The sequence below is a fragment of the Heterodontus francisci genome, unplaced genomic scaffold (assembly GCF_036365525.1).
Source record: "Heterodontus francisci isolate sHetFra1 unplaced genomic scaffold, sHetFra1.hap1 HAP1_SCAFFOLD_157, whole genome shotgun sequence".
Classification (NCBI taxonomy): Eukaryota; Metazoa; Chordata; class Chondrichthyes; order Heterodontiformes; family Heterodontidae; genus Heterodontus; species Heterodontus francisci.
Genome location: NW_027140118.1, coordinates 2,098,072 through 2,121,632, shown reverse-complemented (window position 1 = coordinate 2,121,632; position 23,561 = coordinate 2,098,072).

The window sequence follows — 23,561 nt, the reverse complement described above, 5'->3', positions numbered from 1 at the left end:
AAATAGTGGTACACCTGAGGATTGGGAGGATTTTCAGCATACAGCAAAGGAGGACAAATAAACTGACAAAGGAAGGGAGAATAGAACATGAAAGTAAACTAGCAAAAAAATATAAAACTGGACTGTAAAAGCTTCTGCAGGTACTTAAAAAGGAAACATTTGGAAAAGAAAAACGTGGGTCCATTACAGGCAGAGTCAGGAGAATTTATAAAGGGGAATAGAGAAATGGCAGAGCAGCTAATTGATTACTTTGTATCTGTCTTCACTGAGAAATCTACAAGAAATCTCCATGAATTAGAGATCCAATGGATTAGCAGGAATGAGGTATTGAAATTATTGGGGCTGAAGGTTGATAAGTCCATGGAACCTGATATTCAACCCCCAGCGCATTGAATGAGGTAGCGATGGAGATAGTGGATGCATTGGTGATCACCTTCCAAAAATCTGTAGATTCTGGTGCGGTTCCTGCAGACGGGAAGGTAGAAAATGTCGCCCTACTATTTAAGAAGGGAGGGAGAGATAAAACTGGGGACTACATACCTGTTATCCGTACATCTGTCGTTGGGAAAATGCTAGAATCTATTCCAAAATATGTGACAAATGGACTCTTGGATAATAATGATCTGATTGGGCATAGTCACCATGGAATGGGAAATCACGTTTGATGAACATGTTGGAGTTTTTTGTGGATGTGACTAGCAGAATTGATAAAGGGGAGTCAGTGGATGAGGTGCACTTGGATTTTCAAAAGTCTTTTGTTAAAGTCCCCCACAGAAGATTGGTTAGCAAAATTAAAGCAAATGGGATAGAAGGTGATATACAGGCATGGATTAAGGATTGGATAACAGGCAGAAAACATTGAATAGGAATAAATGGCTCATTCTCACAATCCCAGGCTGTGACTATTCAGTTACCGCAGGGTTCAATGCTTGGGCCCCAATTGTTCACAATATATATATCAGTGATTTGGATGTGGAGAGCAAATGTAATATTTAGAAGTTTGTGGATGATGCAAAACTGGGTTGGAATGTGCAAATAAAAGCAAATTACTGCAGATGCTGGAAACAAGAAATAAGAAATAGAACAAGAAATGATGGAAATACTCAGCAGATCGGGCAGCATCTGTGGAGAGAGAAGCAGAGTTAACATCTCAAGTCCGTGACCTTTCATCAGAACTGATGATTGGGTTGTGCGATGCGAGGAAGATGCAAAGCGACTTCAAGGGGATTAGGACAGACTTAATGAGTGGACAAGAATGTGGCAGATGGAATACAATGTGGAAAAATGTGAGGCCATACATTTTGGAAGTAGGAATAGATGTGCAGAGTATTTCCTAAATGGTAAAACATTAGAAAGTGTAGACGTGCAAAGGGACCTGGGTGTCCTGTCATAAGTCGCCGAAAGCTGACATGCAGGTGCACTAGCAATTAGGAAGGCTATTGATATGTTCGCCCTTATCGCAAGAGGATTTGAGTACAGGAGAAATGAAGTCTTGCTTCAATTGTACAGAAGCTTGGTTAGATAGCACTTTTAGTACTGTGTGCAGCTTTGGTCCCCTTACTTTAGGAAGGATATTATTGCCATAGAGGGTGTGCAGTGAATGTTCACCAGACTTGCCCCCAGGATGGCGGGACTTTCGTATGAAGAAAGATTGGGAAAACTGGGTCTGAATTCTCTAGAGTTTCGAAGAATGAGAGGTGTGATCTCATTGAAACCTACAAGATACTTTATGGGATAAACTGGGTAGATGTCGGTAAGATGTTGCCAATGATTGGGGAGTTTAGAACTAGGGGACACAATTTCAAAATAAAGGGAAGGGGGTCTACTTAGAATAGAGATGAACAGAATTTTATTACTCAGACGGTTGAGAATCTTTGGAATTCTCTACCCCAGAGGGCTGTAGAAGCTCGGTTATTGAGTATATTTAAAGCAGAGATTGACAGATTTCTAAACACACATGACATAAATGATATGAGGAGAGTGTGGGAAAAAGGCATTGAAGTGGGTGAACAGCCATGATCATATTTAATGGTGGGACAGGCTCGATGGGCTGAATGGCCTTCCCCTGTTCCTATGATCATATCGAATCGTGGAGTTGGTTCGACGGGCCATATTAGTTTGAGGTGTTATATAATATAGGTCTACTCCTGCTCCTATTTCTTGTGTTATTGTGGAGCCAGCTCCATGCAGTGGAGTGATCTGTTACCCGAAAGAATGATTTCAAAGTCGAACCGACTTGTTCCACTCCAGTTAGGGGCCCACACTCAATACAATTATACAATTGTAGATACTCCATTTCCATATGGTTACTGGAATCAGCTGTTTATCTCCAATTAGTGTCCCACACTCAGTACAATTGACAAGTGACAGGTGCTCCCAGTAATACATGGTGACTGGGATCAGGCGTAGCACTCTGATTAGTGACCTACAATCAAGATCGTTCTGCAGCAACATATACTGAGGTCTTATTCAACAGTACACAATATTCAAGTAAAGTCATATAAAAGGAGCTGTAATAGGCCACTTAGCCCTTCGAGCCTGCACCACCATTAAATAAGATCATGACTGACCATTCAAACTCAGTACCATGTTCCCGCTTTCTCCCCGTATCACTTCATCCCTTTAGCCCTAAGAGCTATATCTAACTTAATAATACAGAAAGACTATGAGTTACAAACGGAGGTTTATTTTCTAGTCAGCAGATTTAATAAACAGCAGAAATAATTTAAGAGATTTGACTTGATAAAATGATATCACTGATCGGGTGTCTGTATCAGGTGTCAATAGAGCAACAGGTGACATTATCAGTCACAGACAAAAAACAAAGAATACCTAACACACAGATTTAAAGACCTTCAGTGGGTATTGTCTTTTACCAGGAACACCAATGACGGCAAGAATGATGAAGAATATTTTCTGGATACTGTTAATTGGTTTATGCATTTTCTTTGTGAACTGATTTGTCACCTTCGTGCTGCAGGCAATCACTCTGTATTAAATTCTGAAGTGATGCAGTCCCAGAGCCATTAATTTATACTTTGCAGGAAGTCCACGGGGGCATTGAGGTTTCCACTTGCATATACATAATTATAAGCAAGCAATTTACGAGGGCCGAGCTAAGTCCCTGTTGTGATGGGATTTAGTTAACGCTGAGAATAAATTTTAACAATCCAAAGACTGGACGGATTTGATCATGTTAATTAACTCATGATAATTAGAAGCTGTATTAACTCAACAATGGTTATGTTCCTTAAAACACCATGACACACATCTGTATTTCTCGTATTGATTCAGTGAGGGATTTCACTCTGCTGTGACCATTCAGTAATGAAATTCCAAATGATAGTGTGACCCATCAGGACTGCTATACTGCATTCTTGGATGTTGCTGCTCACTTTAACTGTGACCATCCAGTTAAATCTTTAAATAAGGAAATTGTGCAAATGGCTCCTCAAAAGGATACAGCCCTGCAAACTCATACAGCCACTGGAAGAAAAGTATCCCCTCAAACTAATACAGCCCCTCAACCTAATTCTGCCCCTCAACTCATGTAGCCGCTCACAATAATACAGCCGAACTCCCTCTCCCCCAGCGCCAGCAATATGGATGCAGAGTTCTGAACCCCCTTTCCCCCACTGCCAATAATATGGATGCAGAGTTCTGAACTCCCTCTCCCATACCACCAACAACATGGATGCAGAGTTCTGAACTCCCTCTCCCATACCGCCAACAACATGGATGCAGAGTTCTGAACTCCCTCTCCCATACCGCCAACAACATGGATGCAGAGTTCCGAACCCGCTCTCCCCCTCCACCAACAACATAGATGCAAAAATCGGAACTCCCTCTTCCAGACCACCAACAATATAGAATCAGAATTCCGAACCCTCTCTCCCATACCGCCAACAACATGGATGCAGAGTTCCGAACCCACTCTCCCCCTCCACCAACAATATAGAATCAGAATTCCGAACCCCCTCTCCCAGACAGCCAACAACATGGATGCAGAGTTCTGAACTCCCTCTCCCCCATTGCCAACAACATGCATGCGGAGTTCGAATCCCCATCTTCCCCACTACCAACAACTTGGATGCAGAGTTCGAAACCCCATCTTCCCCACTGCCAACAACATGGATGCAGAGTTCTGAAGCCCCCTCCCACACCGCCAACAATATGGATGCAGAGTTCGAAACCCCATCTTCCCCACTGCCAACAACATGGATGCAGAGTTCTGAACCCCCTATTCCAAACTGACAAAAACCTGAATTCAGAGTTCTGAACCCTCACTCTACCACTGCAAATAACATGAATGCAGAGTTCTAAAACCCCTCCTCCCCACCAGCAACAATATGGATGCAGAATTCCGAAACCCCTTTGAGACATATATCCGAGTTTCACGATGGAAACGGAGATCAGCATAGTGCTGCCTCACTATTACCAGCTCTGAGGACTTTCGCCTCCGTGGTATTGGATTTTCTAGGATGCCAAACTGAAGGTACATGAGTGCTGCCCGCCTCCCTGATGATCGATAAGTGCTGGTTAGATCATGGCTGAAGACATGGTAATGCAAGCAGATAGCACGTTGACATACGATAATTCGGTCCCGTCGCAGAGCAGCAGAAGTTCCGCCACAGAGCCTCCCCGGCCATGGGAAGACCGGGCCTGGTATTCCCGATGACGGGTTGTGTGGCGTGCCACTGCCACTCCGATCCTCTGGGCAGCACATCCAATGGAACCCGACACCGGGAGGACAACAAGATTCAGCCCAGATTCTGACCTGTTTTATTTTACTGCTTCATTTCACAAACGACTCCGTTCCCCTAAGTCAAGCTCTGGCTTAGTTAAGAGATGAACCCAGGATCTTATGTTCATTAGATCGATGTTTGACACAAGTAAACCAGAGAGCCAAAGTAGGAGGTCACCGTTCCCTTGAGCTGTGTGTTATTGCTGGCCGTGTTCTTCATTTCTGGGTTCTTTCAAAATCTGTGAGTTTTTGCCACTTCATGAGTGAGCAGGAGACGTCAAGACATGTTTAGAAGATTTATTTATAAATCTGACATATCTCCGTCTATTTCCTGAATTTTGCAGAAAAACAAAAAGAAGGGAATCAGACACATCACTACATGTTATCTATCCCCTAACCATTGATTGTTGACAGTTTTTATTGTGACGAGTTTTCATTCATTCAGATTGCTACAAGCAGGTGAGAAAGGAATCTAGGTGTTCCCTCTCAGTCGTTGCCTGGTTTAATCGTAACAGGGTTTAATTTTTTAAAAAACACTGGTGTTCTTAACTCACCCTCAGTGAATTATTGCTCACTGCTTTCCAATTGGAGTGCAAATAAATCAATCAAACGGATTTTCTTAGATTGAAACAAGAAAGATAGAAGTTTATCAATCTTCAACTCTAATTCGGTTAACCACTACGCATATGCGACGTGACCATGCTCGCATGCATAAGTGATAAACACACACACACGCAGATAGAGAGAGAAGTAGAAAGAATGAAGGGGGAATGTTTGAGGCAGTAGCAAGGATTTATTTACGCTCCTCTGAGCTGAATGCAGAGTCCTTGGTTTCCGGTAAGTCTTGCTTGGGGCCCAGTGCAAGAGGTAAACCTCGTTTGGATGCAGGAATCCCTTCTCTCTTGAGTTTTACCTTACTTCAGTCGATCCGCCAATTAGTGAGCCAGAGGGAGAGAGAGCCAGCAAGGAAAGAGGTTCGTTTCCACGTTCAGTTGCAATATGCTCTCTGAATCAATATGTCCTGTGAGCAGTTCGAAACCAAACCTGGTTCAGCAGCTTAGTTATGTGACTCACTGCTTTAACAGGCTCTGGCGTTTGTGTATTTCAAAGCTCTCGGTCGGGGAAGGGGGTGTAGTGCTGTCTCTTCCACTGACAACATGTGGATCACCATTTCCCAGACCAATCTCTGTTAATTGAATCAGTGAGCAGTTCACATTGTCTTTCCCTCGGCGACTGTCTCTTCGAATGAAAATTTCTTCCAGCCACTGCTGATCTCTTTAAACAAGTCATCTCTCACTTTCAGCAACTGTTTAAAAATTAATGTCGACATGACAACATTAACATGCCTCATTCTTGGCAGCTGGAGGTCTTCATGACAAGATCCACATCTGGTTTAAAGTAACCGGAATCTGGGTGTGATTCAGACACATGGGGCAGGATTTTCATGGAACATGGTGACCGTCCCTCACGGGACCAGCACCACTGCACCAACGCGATTACCTGGCGAGCGGCCATTTTACATATTGGCCTCATTGAGCAAATTTTGTGTGATGGTTGCGCTCTGTGCAAGAATAGCTCTGTGGTTCAGTGATGTCTCGATGCTTATTCTCTTCAAGCCTGCAAAGGAACGGCGGGTGCTCATTTTCCCAGTGATGGCAAGATTAGGTCCTCCCACCTGGCCAAGCAATCCTGGCCAGAGATTGCAAAGGAGGTGAGAAACCGTGGAGTCACCCGACAAGATTGGGTGCTGTTTTGTAAGCGGGTGAATGACCTCCATCATTCAACCGAGGTTAGTGGAACATTTCCACATTTTCAGTGTGAACTGGTTGTCCCAACACAGTATGTTGCATGGTCCCCACTGCCATTTCAGATACAGGGAGGTCAGGGAAGGTTGATGGCACACGACTGGCTGCATATGTGACTCACGTCTTCATGGTTATTACCTCCAGACAAGATAATCTCAACTTGCTGGGTATCCAATAGGCATTAGAAACAGTTCACAAGCTGGTGAGAGCACGGCACACATGGCCGAGCAGCTGGCTGAGGCTGAGACAGCCGAGGCCTCTGATCGTCGGAGGACTGTGGGTGCCAATGCCCATGCAGGGCCCCAGACTGATGACCAGTCCCTTGTGTCGGTCGCACAGACAATGCTGGGGCTGCAAGGCGAGGTAAGACAACATCTGGTGTGATGCTGGAGGCCATGCGCAGCCCGAAGTGGACGGTGGGGAATCCACCCAGGCCATGACAGCTTCCATGTCCCGGGCATGTCAGCACATGGTTTCCTCCATGGAGAGGATGGTGACACTCATGGACAGCCACATTCCTCAAATACTCTTTCACCTGTAATACTTCACCTCGGGCATGACTGCAATTCATCAGTGACTGGGTGAGAGAAAGACCAGGAACATGGAAAGTGATCGCACTCCTGATCCTTCACTGGAGAACAGGGAGGTTCCACCGAGCCTTGGTAGGGAGGAGGACAGGCTGTGCTCCACATCTGGGGCCTCCCCTCAGGGTGATCCAGTGTGGATACCGGGTACTCAGCCCCTCCACCAGTGAGACCGGTCCCAGGAGCCGCAATGCATGAGGACAGCCCTACACATGTGCAGGAGGCCCTGAGGCAGCCGGGCTCCTCCAGGCCTCAGGCACCCAAAGGATAACCGATGATGTCATCCCAAGCCAAGGGGCAGCCTGATCAGCAGTCTACCTCCAGTCCAGCTGCCAGCACAGGGGTTAAACCGCGAAGGAACACCCACAAACATATTAAAAAATCACCTCGACGCCCATGTGTATTCATGGATGATACGAATATTTCGCGTGTTTAATTAGATGTGTTGTCCAACAATCTTCAGCCTTTATTGTCTGAATAAGACATGTCACCTTGGATTGGGTATGGGTCCTTCCATTACATTAGAAGCCGGACAGTACTGCCGAGGTTAGCAATGCCATGTCAATAATCACAATGTGACACTGTACGGATGATGAAGTCACATGGGCAATGTCTCAGTTAACTGCTGCCAATCATGCTGGAGAGATGGACGTTAAAGGAACATAAGACTTCTGACGAGATGCTGGATGGTGCTTTGTGCTCTGAGAAACATGTGTTGAAGTTCAGCCATTGTGGAAGTGCTCAGTTATCAGTCCTTGCCTTGTTTCCCTTCTTCACTGCTCACCATGTCCGCCCTCCATCACTGCTCTCTCTACTCCCATGAGTGGTTGTTCTTGGTTGCCCTCTGAGTTTACATTGTCTCAGGATGTGTCCTACTTCCGCACCTGGTCATCCTGCATGACCGTTCCCCTCGGAACTGTGATGTTGTACAACATGCAGCAGACTACAATGATAGACAAACCCTGTCTGCTGTGTACTGTAGGGCTCCACCTGATCTATCGAGGTAGCGGAAGCACATCTTCAGCAGACCAGTAGCCTGCTTGATGGTAGCTCGGGTGGAGCCATGGCAGGATACGTAACGGTCTTCAGCTTCGTTGCTAGGGTTCTTCGCCCCAGTCAGAAGCCAGATCATTAAGGCGTATCCTTTATCCTCAAGACTTCACCCCTGAATTTGAGCGGGGAGTGAACTGCAGTGGCACCGAGGACTAGCGCTGTGTTAGTGAGTCATGGTAGTTGCCTGGAAAGCGGGCACCCACTTTGAGGAGCACTACCTGTGAGTTGGACGTTGATGGAGTGAAATCCCTTTCTGTTTATGAAGGGCAATAGTTATTCTGTAGGAGCCTCGATGGCCACATGATCGCACGCAATGATACCCTGCACCTGTGGCCATCCTGCAATGGCCCCAAATCCAACGACCATCTCGGCCTGACGCTCAGAGTCCTTCCTGGAGTGGACATAGTCGTCGACCCTCCTGCAGAATCATTTACCCTCCCCTTCCCGACAGAGAGACAAATGCAGAGTGACCCCTTCCTCATCCCGACAGGCAAATGCAGAGTGGATCCCTTCCCCGGCCCCCACCCAACAAACAAATTTGGAGTGGATCCCTCACCCTCCCAGAAGACAAATGATAGTGTATCCCTTCCCAGTCCATTTGCCGACAGAAAATTGCAGAGTGGATCCCTCGCCCCTCCAGGAGACAAATGTAGAGTGGATTCCTCCCCTCCCAGTAGACAAATGCAAGGTGGATAACTTCCCTACCCCCTCCGACGGACACATGCAGAGTGGATCCCTCGCCCCTCCAGGAGACAAATGTAGAGTAGATCCCTTCCCCTTCCAGACAGACAAATGCAGAGTGCATCCCTTCTCCTTCCTCTTCCGGACAGACACTTGCAGAGCGGATTCCTTCTGCTTCCTGACAGAAAAATGTGGATTGGATCCCACCCCTATCGGCCTCCCGGGAGACAAATGCGGACTGGCCCCTTCCTTACCCTGACAAACAAATGAAGAGTGGATCCCTTCCCCCTCCTCTCCAGACAGTCAAATACAAAGTCGACCTTTCCCCCCTCCCACTTCCGACTGACAGATGCAGAGTGGACCCCTTCTCCCTACACCTCCCGACGGACACATGCAGAGTGGATCCACTACCCCGCCCCCTCTGGACAGACAAATGCAGGATTGATCCTTTCTCCATCTCATTGATGATAGAAAAATGCAGAGTGGATCCCTTTCCCCTCCTTTTCTGACGGAAAATGCAAGTTGGATCCCTAACCCCCCCTCCCCTCCCACTCCAGACACACATATTCCAAGTGGTCCATTTCGCCCTCTCCTTGCCGACCGACAAATGCATAGCATACACTTTCTCCCTGCCCCTCTCGACAGACAAATGCAAGTTGGATGCTTTCCTCCTCCCCTTGCTGATCGACAAATGTAGAGTTGATCCTTTCCCCCTACCCAATCCGGACAGACAAATGCAGAGTGGACACCTCTCCCCTCCCCTTGCTGACAGACAAATGCAGAGTGGATCATTTCCCCCTCACCTTTCTTATAGTCAAATGCAGAGTGAATCCTTTGCCTCCTTGCTGAATGGCAAATGCAGAGTGGATCCTTTCCCCCTCCCATTGCCGATAGGGCAAATACAGAGTGGATCCCTTCCCTCTCCTCTTGCCGACAGGCAACTGCAGAGAGGATCGTTTCACCCACCTCCTCCCGGCAGACAATTGCAGAGTGGATCCCTTCCACTTCCCCGCTTCCCCCCAATAGAAATATAGAAAGTAGGAGCAGGAGTGGGCCACCTGGCCCTTCGAGACTGCTCCACCATTCATTACGATCATAGCTGATCATGCAACTCAGTAGCCTGTCCCCGCTTCCCCCCCCCCCATATCCTTTGATTCCTTTTGCCCTAAGAGCTATATCTAACTCCTTCTTGAAAATATACAATGTTTTAGCCTCAACTGCCTTCTGTGGTAGTGAATTCCACAGGCTCACCACTCTCTGGGTGAAGTAATTTCTCCTCATCTCAGTCCTGAAATATTTTCCCCGTATCATTAGACTATGAGCCCTGCTTCTGGACTGCTTCACCATCTTGAATATCCTTCCTACATCTACCCTGTCAAGTTATCTTATCATTTTATAGGTTTCTATGAGATCTCCAATCACGCTTCTGAACTTCAGCAAATATAATCCCAACTGACGCAATGTCTCCTCATATGTCAGTCACGCCATCCCAGGAATCAGTACTGGTTAACCTTTGCTACACTCCTTCTATAGCAAGAACATATTTCCTCATATAAGGAGAGCAAAACTGCACACAATACTCCAGGTGTGGCCTCACCATGGCACTGTATAATTGCAGCAAGGCATCCCTGCTTCTGTACTCGAACCATCTTGCTATGAAAGCCAACATACCATTTGACTTATTTACTGCCTGTTGCACCTGCAAGCTTACCTTCAACGAACTGTGTACGGGAAAATAAAAACAAGAATTGCTGGAACCACTCAGCAGGTCTGGCAGCATCTGTGGAAAGAGAAGCAGAGTTAACGTTTCGGGTCAGTGACCCTTCATCGGAACTGTGTCCGAGAAAACCCCGGCCTCGTTGCATATACCCCTCTCTTAGTTTATCGCCATTCAGATAATAATCTGCCTTCCTGTTTTTTGCTTCCAAAGTGGATAATGTCACACGTATCCACATTATACTGCATCTGCCATGCATTTTCCCACTCATGCAACTTGTTCACATCACCCTGAAGCTTTTCTGCATCCTCCTTACAACTCACCATTCCACCCAGTTTTATGTCATCTGCAAATTTGGAGATGTTACATTTAGTTCCATCATCTAAATCATTAATGTATATTGTTAATAGCTGTGGTCCTGGCACCGATCCCTGCCGTACACCACTAGTCACTGCCTGCCATTTGGAAAAAGACCCTTCTATCCCTATACTTTGTTTGCTGTCCGCCAACCAATTTTCTATGCATTAAAATGCACTACTACCAATCCCATGTGCTTTAATGTTACATGCTAATCTCTTTTGTAGGACTTTGTTGAAAGCCTTCTGAAAGTCCAAATGAACCACATCCACTGTCTCCCCATCATCAAGTCTACCAGTTACATCCTTAAAGAATTCCAATAGATATATCAAGCATGATTTCCCTTTCATAAGTCCATGTTGACTATGTCCGATTCTACCACTGTTCTCCAAGTGGTCTGCCATCAAATCTTTGAGAAAGGACTGTAGAATTTTCCCCACTACCGACGTCAGGCTGGCTGGTTTATAGTTCCCTGTTTTCTCTCTACCTTCCTTTTTTTAAATAGTGGAGTTACATTAGCTACCTCCAATCAGAAGGAACTATTCCAGAGTCTATAGAATCTTGGAGGATGACCACCAATGCATCCACAATTCCGAGGGACACTTCCTTAAGTACTCTGGCATGTTGTTTATCAGGCCCTGGGGATTTATCGGCCTTTAATCCCATCAATTTCCCGAACACCATTTCTCTACTATTACTTATTTCCTTCCGTTCCTCCCGCTCACTGAACCCTGTGTTCCCCAAAATTTCTGGTATGATACCTATGTCCTACTTTGTGAAGACAGAACCAAAGTATGAATTTAGTTGGTCAGCCATTTCTTTGTTCCCCATAATAAATTCCCCTGTTTCTGATTGTAAGGGACTTACATTTGTCTTCACCAATCTTTTTCTCTTCACATACCGATAGAAACTTTTACAGTCAATTACAGAGTGGATCCCTTTCACCCTCACCCTCCCGACAGACAAATGCAGAGTGGATTCGTCCCTCCTCCTCTTGCCGATAGACACATGCAGAGTGGATCCTTTCCCTCCCTTTCTCCCGACCGTCAAATGCAGAGCGGGTCACTTCCCCTTCCCGGCAAACAAATTCAGAGTGGATCCCTTCCTCCACCACCCCCCTCCTGACAGTCAAATGAAGGCCGCAATCCTTTCACCATCCCCCTCCCGACAGACAAATGCAGAGTGGATCCCTTCCCCCTCCCCTCCCTCTCCCGACAGTAAAATGCCAAGTGGATCCTTTCCCCCTCCCCTTGTCTACAGACAAATGCAGAGGGGATCCTTTCCCCCTCCCCTTGTCTACAGACAAATGCAGAGGGGATCCTTTCCCCCTCCCCTTGTCTACAGACAAATGCAGAGGGGATCCTTTCCCCCTCCTTCTCCTGACAGACAAATGCAGAGGGGATCCTTTTCCTCTCCCCCTCATGACAGACAAAAGCAGTGTGGATCCTTTCTCCCCCTTTGCTGATAGTCAAATGCAGAGTGGATGCTTTTCACCTCCCCTTTGTCCATTGACAAATGCAGTGTGGATCCTTTCTCCCCCCTCGCTGATAGTTAAATGCAGAGTGGATCCTTTCTCCCCCCTTGCTGGATAGACAAATGCAGAGTGGATCCTTTCCCTCTCCCCCTTCCGACAGACAAATGCAGAGTAGATTCTTCCCCCTCCCCTTGCAAACAGACAAATGCAGACTGGATCCTTTCCCCCTCCCCTTTGTCCATTGACAAATGCTGTGGATTGTTTTCCCTTCCTTTTGGTGATCGACAATTGCACAAGGTCCCATTTCCCCGTCCCCTTGCTGGATAGACAAATGCAGAGTGTCCCCTTTACCCCGACCCTCCTGACAGAAAAAATGCAGAGTCGATACTTTCTCCATCCCCTTGCCAATAGACAACTGCAAATTGGATCATTTCCCTATGAACTTGCCGATAGACAAAAAGCAGTTGCAGAATTCCAACTCCCCTCATCCCTGGTGATTTCACTTCACTGTAAATGTCTGTGTTTACTACAGAAAAGAGTAAGAGATGAACATTACTGACCAGCCTCTCCATGTACCGAGAACTCTCGCCTCAGTGGCACCAGGGAAGAGAAGGCACGTGGGTTTCACACGTCGAACTGAAGATTGAAACGGCTGGTAGGAACGTGGGAAATTCCATCTAAATGAATGTAGAAAAATAATTTAAACATGCTAACTCGGTCCCATCACAGAGCCACAGAGGGGACGCCATGGACCTTCTCCACTACCTGGAAGATCGGTCTCGACAATCGCAGTGTCAGGATCCGAGGGGGATGAAACCACTCTCATTCGCCATTCAACCCTTCCACTCGCCCTCCCACCTCTCCCACCATGGAAACCGTTGTCAGACTGGGAACAAAATCCAGCCCAGGATGTTCTGCCTGAAATCTGGGGCTGATTTGTACCGGTCCCTGGACACCGTGGGTCAGGAGCGGAGGGTGGTAAAATGTTGTGGGGCGAGGGCCAACTAGACCTATGGCATCGAGAGGGGCCCGCCACATATTACTGGCAGACGGGGAACTTGGTGCGACACCCTCCTCCCCCGCCTCCTGGTGGCTGGTCCTTCATTTCCATATTCAAATGACCATCAATGAGATGTTAATAAACTGACCTGCAGGTGGCGGACGTCCCACGGAAATTTTACCACCTCCGTTCAGCCTTCACGTACCTTCAGGCGGAGGGGTCGAGGAGAAGGGAAAACATTTATTATCGGCTATGGGAACGGTGGGAAGATGTTGAGTGTCAAAGTGAATAAATGGCGGTGGGTGGGAAAGTTCGTGATACGAATAAAATGTGATCATGGCGGTAGAGGGCAATCAATGTATGATTTACCCATTGAGGGTGGGTTACGTGATTGACAATTGACATAAAATTTTATTTTCAATTCCTGGAGATCGGAACCTTTAAAATTTACAATGTAACTGAAGGGCTCAGAATCAAAGAAGGTTTTTTTTAAGAACATTACAGCACAGTACAGGCCCTTCGGCCCTCGATGTTGCGCCGACCTGTGAAACCATCAGAACTACATTATTCCATTTTCATCCATATGTCTAATCCAACGACCACTTAAATGCCCTTAAAGTTGGCGAGTCTACTACTGTTGCAAGCAGGGCATTCCATGCCCCTACTACCCTCTGAGTAAAGAAACTACATTTAACATCTGTCCTATATCTATCACCCCTCAACTTAAAGCTATGTCCCCTCGTGTTTGCCATCACCATCCGAGGTAAAAGACTCTCACTATCCACCCTATCTAACCCTCTGATTATCTTATATGTCTCTATTAAGTCACCTCTCCTCCTCCTTCTCTCTAACGAAAACAACCTCAAGTCCCTCAGCCTTTCCTCGAAAGACCTTCCCTCCATACCAGGCAACATCCTAGTAAATCTGCTCTGCACCCTTTCCAAAGCTTCCACATCCTTCCTATAATGCGGTGACCAGAACTGCATGCAATACTCCAGGTGCGGTCTCACCAGAGTTTAGTACAGTTAAAAGCACAGAAAGCAGCCACTTGGCCGATCGTGTCTGTGCCAGCCGAAAAACGATCCACACATTCTAATGTCACCTTCCAGCATTTGGTCCATAGCCCTGCAGATTATGGCATTTGCGGTGCCTATCCAGACTCCTTTTGAATGTGTTGAGGGTTTCTGCCTCAACTATCTTTTCAGGCAGTGGGTTCCAGACCCCCACCACCCTCTTGGTGCAAAGGGTTTTCCTCAGCTCCCCTCTAATTGTTCTACCAATCACTTTAAATCTATGCACCCTCGTCACTGAACTCTCTGCTAAGGTGAATAGATCCTTTACCTCCACTCTGTCCAGGCCCCTCACAATTTTGTACATTTCAATCAGATCTCCCCTCAGTCTTGATCCAAGGGGAACAACCGCAGCCGATCCATTCTCTCCCTATAGTATCATTTTACAATCCTGGCAACATCTTTGTAAATCTCCTCTGTACCCGCTCTAGTGCAATTACATTTTTTCTGTAATGAGCTGACCAGACCTGCACACAGTAGTCAAGTTGTGGCTTAACCAATGAGTTATACAGTTTTAGCATAACTTCCCTATTCATGCATTCTATCACTAGGCTAATGAAGGAAGGGATTCCATATGCCTTCTTCACCACATTATCACCCTGTCCTGCTACCTTCAGGGATATGTGGACATTCACTACAAGGTTGCTTACTTCCTGGGCACTCCCTCAGCATTTCCCCATTTATCGTGTATTCCTTTGTCTTGTTTGACCTCCCCAAATGCAACACCTCACAGTACTCCAAGTTTAATTCCATTTGACACTTTTCTGCCAATCTGACCAGGCCACCAATATCTTCCTGCAGCCTACAGCTATCCTCATCGCTATCGACCACACAGCCAATCATTGTACCGTCTGCAAAGTTCTTGATCATGCCCCCTATATTTACTTCCAAATCGTTAATATACACCACAAAAAGCAGGTGACCCAGTACTGAGCCTTATGGAAAGCCACTGCAAACAGCTAAAACAGCCATCAAAAATTAACCTTTGTTTCCTGCCACTGAGTCAATTTTGTATCCACCTTGCTGCATTTCCATGGATCCCATGGAATTTTACTTTTTTAACCAGTCTGCCATGTGGGACCTTGTCAAAAGCATTGCTAAAATACATGTAGACTATATCAACTGCACTACCCTCATTTATCTTCCTTCGAATTTCTTCAAAAAATTCAATCAAGTAGCTCAAAAAGATCTACCCTTAACAAAGCCATGCTGACTATCCTTGATTAAGGTTAGCCTTTCTCAGTGTCAGTTTATCCTGTCTCAGAATAGATTCCAATAATTTGTCCACTACTGAGGTTAGACTGACTGGCCTGTAATTATTTGGTCTGTTGTTCACTCCATTTTTAAACAGAGGTACACATTACCAGTTCTCCAATCCTCCAGCACCACACCTGTATCCAGTGAGGACAGGATAGTCAGTCTCTCTGATATTTCCTCCCTTGCTTCTTTTAACAGCCTCGGTGGCATTTCAGCTGACCCTGGGGATTTATCAACCTTCAAGGATGCTAATCCCATTAACATTTCCTCTCTCCCTATGTTCATCACCTCCAATAATTTACAGTCTTTCTCCTTAACTAGAGGATCTGCATCACCCGCCTCCCCCCCCCCCCGCCCCACCCACCCCCCACCCCCACACCTCTTTTTTAAAGACAGACACAAAGTATTCATTCAGAACCATACCAATACCTTCCATTCCGGCACAAAGATTGAAGCTCATTAAAAATGGTGCCAGGGCCTGTGTGGTGGCGCTGGATGCCGTTGACGGGGATTTGGCGGCCGGCCTTCACATCATCGGGGGTGGCCGCTCCGCCTTCACTATTTAATTGAGCTCCTGTGTCGGAAGGCGACTGGATTGAAAGCGCGCCACGGAGGGACACGTCATGTGATTATTACCCAGCTACCCTTGCACTCTCGCTGTGACACAAGGTGATGGTTCTTCCTTTAACTGGGTATTGTTTGAGACACTAATTCATAGGTTCTAACCCTGTGACACATATTGCTGCATTTTTATCTCTCCCGCCACTCAATGGGAGAGCTTTGAGAAGCAGCATTTACTCTCAGCATTCACATGACGCTCTCTGTCAGCATTCACACGGTGCCCATATTCCTGTCAGCATTCACACTGTGCCCATGTTCCCTGCAGCATTCACACGGCGCCCATATTCCCTGTCAGAATTCACACGGTGCTCACATTCCCTGTCAGCATTCACACGGTGCTCACATTCCCTGTCAGCATTCACACGGTGCTCACATTCCCTGCAGTATTCACACGGTGCTCACATTCCCTGCAGTATTCACACCGTTCTCACATTCCCTGTCAGAATTCAAACGGTGCTCACAATCCCTGCAGTATTCACACGGTGCTCACATTCCCTGTCAGAATTCACACGGTGCTCACATTCCCTGTCAGAATTCACACGGTGCTCACATTCCCTGTCAGAATTCACACGGTGCTCACATTCCCTGCAGTATTCACACGGTGCTCACATTCCCTGTCAGAATTCACACGGTGCTCACATTCCCTGTCAGAATTCACACGGTGCCCATATTCCTGTCAGCATTCACACGGTGCCCATAATCCCTGCAGCATTCACACGGTGCTCACATTCCCTGTCAGCATTCACACGGTGCCCATATTCGTGTCAGCATTCACACGATGCCCATATTCCCTGCAGCATTCACACGGTGCTCACATTCCCTGTCAGTATTCACACGGTGCACGCATTCCCTGTCAGCATTCACACGGTGCTCACATTCCCTGTCAGCATTCACACGGTGCTCACATTCCCTGTCAGAATTCACACGGTGCTCACATTCCCTGTCAGCATTCACACGGTGCTCACATTTCCTGTCAACATTCACACGGTGCTCACCTTCCCTGTCAGCATTCACACGGTGCTCACATTCCCTGTCAGAATTCACACGGTGCTCACATTCCCTGTCAGCATTCACACGGTGATCACATTCCCTGTCAGTATTCACACGGTGCTCACATTCCCTGTCAGTATTCACACGGTGCTCATATTCCCTGTCAGTATTCACACGCTGCTCACATTCCCTGTCAGCATTCACACGGTGCTCACATTCCCTGTCAGCATTCACACGGTGCTCATATTCCCTGTCAGTATTCACACGGTGCTCACATTCCCTGTCAGCATTCACACGGCGCTCATATTCCCTGTCAGTATTCACACGGTGCTCACATTCCCTGTCAGCATTCACACGGTGCTCACATTCCCTGTCAGTATTCACACGGTGCTCACATTCCGTGCAGCATTCACACGGTGCTCACATTCCCTGTCAGCATTCACACGGTGCCCATATTCCTGTCAGCATTCACACGGTGCTCATATTCTCTGTCAGTATTCACACGGTGCTTACATTCCCTGTCAGCATTCACACGATGCTCACATTCCCTGTCAGCATTCACACTTGCTCACATTCCCTGTCAGCATTCACACGGTGCTCACATTCCCTGTCAGCATTCACACGATGCTCACATTCCCTGTCAGCATTCACACGGTGCTCACATTCCCTGTCAGCATTCACACGGTGCTCACATTCCCTGTCAGTATTCACACGGTGCTCACATTCCCTGTCAGCATTCACAAGGTGCTCACATTCCGTGCAGCATTCACACGGTGCTTACATTCCGTGTCAGCATTCACACGGTGCGCATATTCCTGTCAGCATTCACATGGTGCTCACATTCCCTGTCAGTATTCACACGGTGCTCACATTCCCTGTCAGTATTCACACGGTGCTCATATTCCCTGTCAGTATTCACACGGTGCTCATATTCCCTGTCAGTATTCACACGGTGCTCATATTCCCTGTCAGTATTCACACGGTGCTCACATTCCCTGTCAGCATTCACACGGTGCTCACATTCCCTGTCAGTATTCACATGGTGCTCATATTCCCTGTCAGTATTCACACGGTGCTCATATTCCCTGCAGCAATCACACGGTGCTCACATTCCCTGTCAGCATTCACACGGTGCTCACATTCCCTGTCAGTATTCACACGGTGCTCACATTCCCTGTCAGCATTCACACAGTGCTCACATTCCCTGTCAGTATTCACACGGTGCTCACATTCCCTGTCAGCATTCACACGGTGCTCATATTCCCTGTCAGTATTTACACGGTGCTCACATTCCCTGTCAGTATTCACACGGTGCTCACATTCCCTTTCAGCATTCTCACGGTGCTCACATTCCCTATCAACATTCACTGGAGTGTTCAATGCTGACACTGGGTATATGCTTGGGGTTCATTTTCAGGGTATTGTAGAGGGAGCACTGTATTGTGCCGACCTAGGGAGTGCTCGATGCTGACACTTGGCCGAAAGTGTAGTTTCACTGCCAGGGTAATATAGAGGGTGTTCTGTATTGTACCTACACGAGGAGAGGTTGATGGTGATGATAGATATCAAGGTCAGCCGAATGTAGAGGCAGTTCAGCATTGCAGCAACATGCATAAAACATGTGAATTAGGATCAGGTGTAGGCCATTTGATGCCTCGAGTCTGCTCCATCATTCAATAATATCATGGCTGATCTCATTGTAACCTCAACTCCACAATCCTGCCTACCGCAAATAGCCTTTCACACCCATCCTTATCAAGAATATATCGACCTCTGCCTTAAAATATTTAAATACTCTGCTTCCACAACCTTTTGAGGAAGAGAGTTCCAACGTTTCACGGACCTCTGAGAGAAAATAAATTCTCATCATCTCTGTCTAAAATGGGCGACCCCATATTTTCAAACAGTGACCCCTAGTTCTGGATCCTCCCACAAGGGGAAATATCCTTCCCACAACCACCCTGCTAAGATCCCTCAGAATCTGACAAGTTTCAATCAAGTCGCCTCTTACTCTTCAAAACTCCAGCTGATACAAGCCGAGCCTGTCTAATCTTTCCTCATAAGACAACCCGCCAATTCCAGCCATTATTCTGGTAAAACTTCTCTGAACTGCTTCCAACGCTTATACATCCTTGCGTAAATAAGGAAACCAATACTTTACCCAGTACTCCAGATGTGCTCTCACCAATGCCCTGTATAACTGGGCATGACATCTTTAATTTTGTATTCAATTCCCCTCGCAGTAAACAGTAATATTATACTTGCTTTGTTAATTACTTGCTGTAACTACATACACACATTTTTGCCATTCATGCAGCAGGAAACTCAAATCCATCTGCATCTCAGAACTCTGCCATCTCTCACTATTTATTCCTCCTGCCAAAAGGGACAATTTCACATTTTCCCACATTATTCTCCATTTGCCAGAAGTTTTCCCACTTACTTAACCTATCTATTTCCCCTTGTCGCCTCTTTAAGCCCTCTTCAGAACTTCCTGTACAACCTATCTTTGTGTCATCAGCAAATTAAGCAACCATACCTTCGGTCCCTTCATGCAAATCATTTATATACATTTTAAAACATTACGGTCCCCGCACAGATCCCTGTGGCACACCACTCATTATATCTTGCCAACCAGAAATTGATGCATTTATGCCTACTCTCTGTTTCCTGTTAGCTAGATAATCTTCTACCTTTGCCAATATATTACCCCCTACACCATGAGCTTTTATGTTTTTTTGGTAACATTTAATGTGGCACCTTATCAAATGCCTTCAGAAAATCTGAGGACAATACAGCCACCCGTTCCCCTTTATCCACAGCACATGCAACTCCCTCAAAGAACTCCAATAAATTGGTTAAACATGATTTCCCTTTCATAAGCCTGTTTACTATGCCTAATCACCTTAAATTTTACTATACACTCTACTTTAACGTCTTTAACAATAGCTTCTAACATTTTCCCTCAGGTAGCTATTAAACTAACTTTCCTGTAGTTTCCTGCTTTTTGTCTCCCTCCCTATTTGAATAAAGGAGGTACACTGGCTATTTTCCAATCTCATGGATACTCCACAGAATCTAAGGAATTTTGGAAAATTAAAACCAACACATCAACTATCTCACTAGCCACTTCTCTTAAGACCCTAGGGTAAAGTACATCAGGAACCGGAACTTGTCAGCCCACAGCTCCGACAATTTGTTCAGTACCACTTCCCTGGTGATTGTGATTATCTTAAGTTACTCTCCCTTCTATTTCCTGACGTGCAGCTAATACTGGGATGTTACTTGTGTCCTCGATAGACCGATGCAAAATATATGTTCATTTAATTTGTCATCTTTTTATTATCCATTATTAATTCCATAGTCTCAGTTCCTGTAGGACCGACGCACACTTTGTTAACTTCTTTTTACATATCTACAGAAATACTTACTACCTATCTTTATATTTCGCACGAGCTTTCTCTCCTAATCTAACTTTCCCACCTTATCCATTTTAAAGTCATTCTTTGTTGTTTTCTCATATTCTATCCAATCTTATGACCTGCCACCTTTGTGCAATTATGTGATTTTTCTTTATGTTCTCTGCTATCAATCGTGTTACTGCTTCCCTGCTCTCTCCGGTGCAACCGGATTGAACCTGGTCATTGCCACAATTAAGTGGATCATATCGAGGAGCCACATTCTCTGCAAATCGAAGGATGAGGGTCTACTCATACCCCACCACCTTGAGGATAGGATTCAGGGCAGTCTTTCAGGTGGAAAGAGATAGATACTGGCTGGAGTTTCGCTGATATCCCACTGCCTGAGGATAGGACACAGGGCAGATTTTGAGGTGTACAGGGGCAGATGCTGGACGGTCTCGACCTGATGTTCCTCTGGGCTGATGCTGTATGACCCAATCCGGACACCTGGAAAGGTGCCACGATCTTGCACCATCTGGGCCTTACGTGGGCTGGTCTTTTATTCCAGCCACCAAAGTAACTACAGCAGTTCCTGTAAAAAGGTTAAATGTATGGACACTGTCTGTGGTGATGAGGACGCGATCATCAACACATTGCAGCAAGCAGGAAGGCTGTGAAAAGCTCTTAAGGGCCCCGGTCATACATATGTTGAAAATAGTGTGGATATTATGGAACCCCTTGTGACAGACATGCCCAGGGGTCTCTCTGGTCCTCAGAAGTCAATGTGAATGTAAATTGTTTCGCTAGTTTTCCTGGGATACTCCAATAACCATTGGAGATATTCAGGGTGGAGAAGACAGCCCTGATACTGGGAATTAGGGAGAGTAGGATGGGTGTCTCTTCGAGAAACGGATTCACACAGGGGTGACTGAGTTGAGTTTGTGGCAGTCAATCGTCAGTCACCAACTTCCATCCGGTTTTCTAACCAGCCAAATCGGGCAGTTAGTCGTGAATGTGTCTTTGTGAAATGCACCCTGGTATAACAGTGACCTGATGTTGTCTTGAATATATGATATCATCTCAGCTCGGTAAGAATACTGCTTCATGGAGCATGCAATTTTCTGTTAATTCATTCGGTTCTCCTTATGTTTCCACAGTCATCTTTCTGGATTGTGAATAAACTCAGCGCCGACTCGATAATCGCCTTTACCACAGGGTCATCAGAGGTGTCAGGTTCACATTGCTCTGATATTTTAATCATGAATATTGAGAGTGCACTGGACAGCAGAGGAGGGGTACGTTTTAAGGTTTTAGAATATACAAATATAGGGATAATCAATTACTGATGATAACCTTTGAGCACATTACTGCCCATTAGTCCCTGTCCACTATGCATGTTGCATTGAAATGGAGCCAAGGTTTTTATTTGAATGTAATTTACGTTTCACTGGAGGGGAAAGGATCTTTGTACAGTTGGATAGGTCGAATTAGCAAAGCCTGATAGAAATTAGCGTGCACTATCCATTAGGTCCAAGTGTGGAGCAGGATTGGTGATGCTGGAGGAGCCAGACTCGACTAACATGCATTGTTGATGGCCTCCAGTATCAGCAGTGTGGAGTACCGGTCACCCACTGCCATCGCATTGCAGTGGAGAGACCAGCTGTCCCTGGGAGCTCTGGTAGACTCAATGTGGATCTTGATCTGTTTGACTGGTCGGATGCATTGCAACAAGCATTCGAGCTCCATTACTGATCTGCACGGCCTCTATTGCTGCCTCCATCCTCTGTAGCTGCTGCACAACAGGGTGTGAAGTCGTCTGTCTCGGAGGATAGAGGGAACTACTGTTCCTGTAAGCCTCAACAATGTCCTTATTGCAGAAGTCACAGAGACAGAGGCTCAGCCTGGAGGATCGCTTGAATCACTGCTACTGTCAGCCTTACCAATGCTTCTATTGCAGCAGTCACAGGTGGTAATAAGTAAAACCGCACAATGCCCCATGTAATAATAAGTAAAACGGGGGATTGGGGCACTCTTTTGGCATTGGAGTTCCAGACCTGATATCTGATTGGGTAATAGCTTCGATAGCGTTACCTTAACGTTGATGGCGCTTGGGGAATATTGACACGAGTCTGCTCTCAAGCAGTTCAGGAATGGATGTGAACTTAGTTGATGTAAATTCAAGGCTAAGTGGACTAATGGTTGGAAGCCGATCAGAAAGACGGATTTTAAACCTTGGGATTTAAAATGCTTTAGCCCCATCCTCTCTGTTGTGCCTCAAGATGTCACTGAACCTATCTGTGAAGACACTCAGACTCTCGGTATGGCCCTGCTTGGCATTGGCCAGGACCTTATGGACGCCAATGTTCCCTGTCCCCAGTGTCCTCCACAGGTCAGTCTCCACATCGTCCATCGTGCTCTCCACAAGAGCAATCTGATCCATCATTTTTTCTTTAACTCCAGGGAACACACGACCAGGAGAACCTGTTTAAGGTCGTTGCCTTCTAATTCAGAATAAGTGACTTTAAAAAGTTCCACTTTGGTGTGAGATCGAGGGAGATTCTGTTCGTATCCACCTTTCCCAGTTCCTGCTTTAGAGTCCTGGCCTCAACGACGGGGGTGAGGGACCTCTGTGTGGTTGTGATGTTGCTATCTCCCTCACCGTCAGTGACTGTGGATGGTTGTTGACCGATCCCATCAATGTCAGTCTTGTTCTTAGGCTGGCCTGCGGCTGAGGCCCAGATTACCAGAACCCCTGGCATTTTCCAGTAATCAAGCCGTCCATGGATGGAGGAGGCGGAGCAGAACTT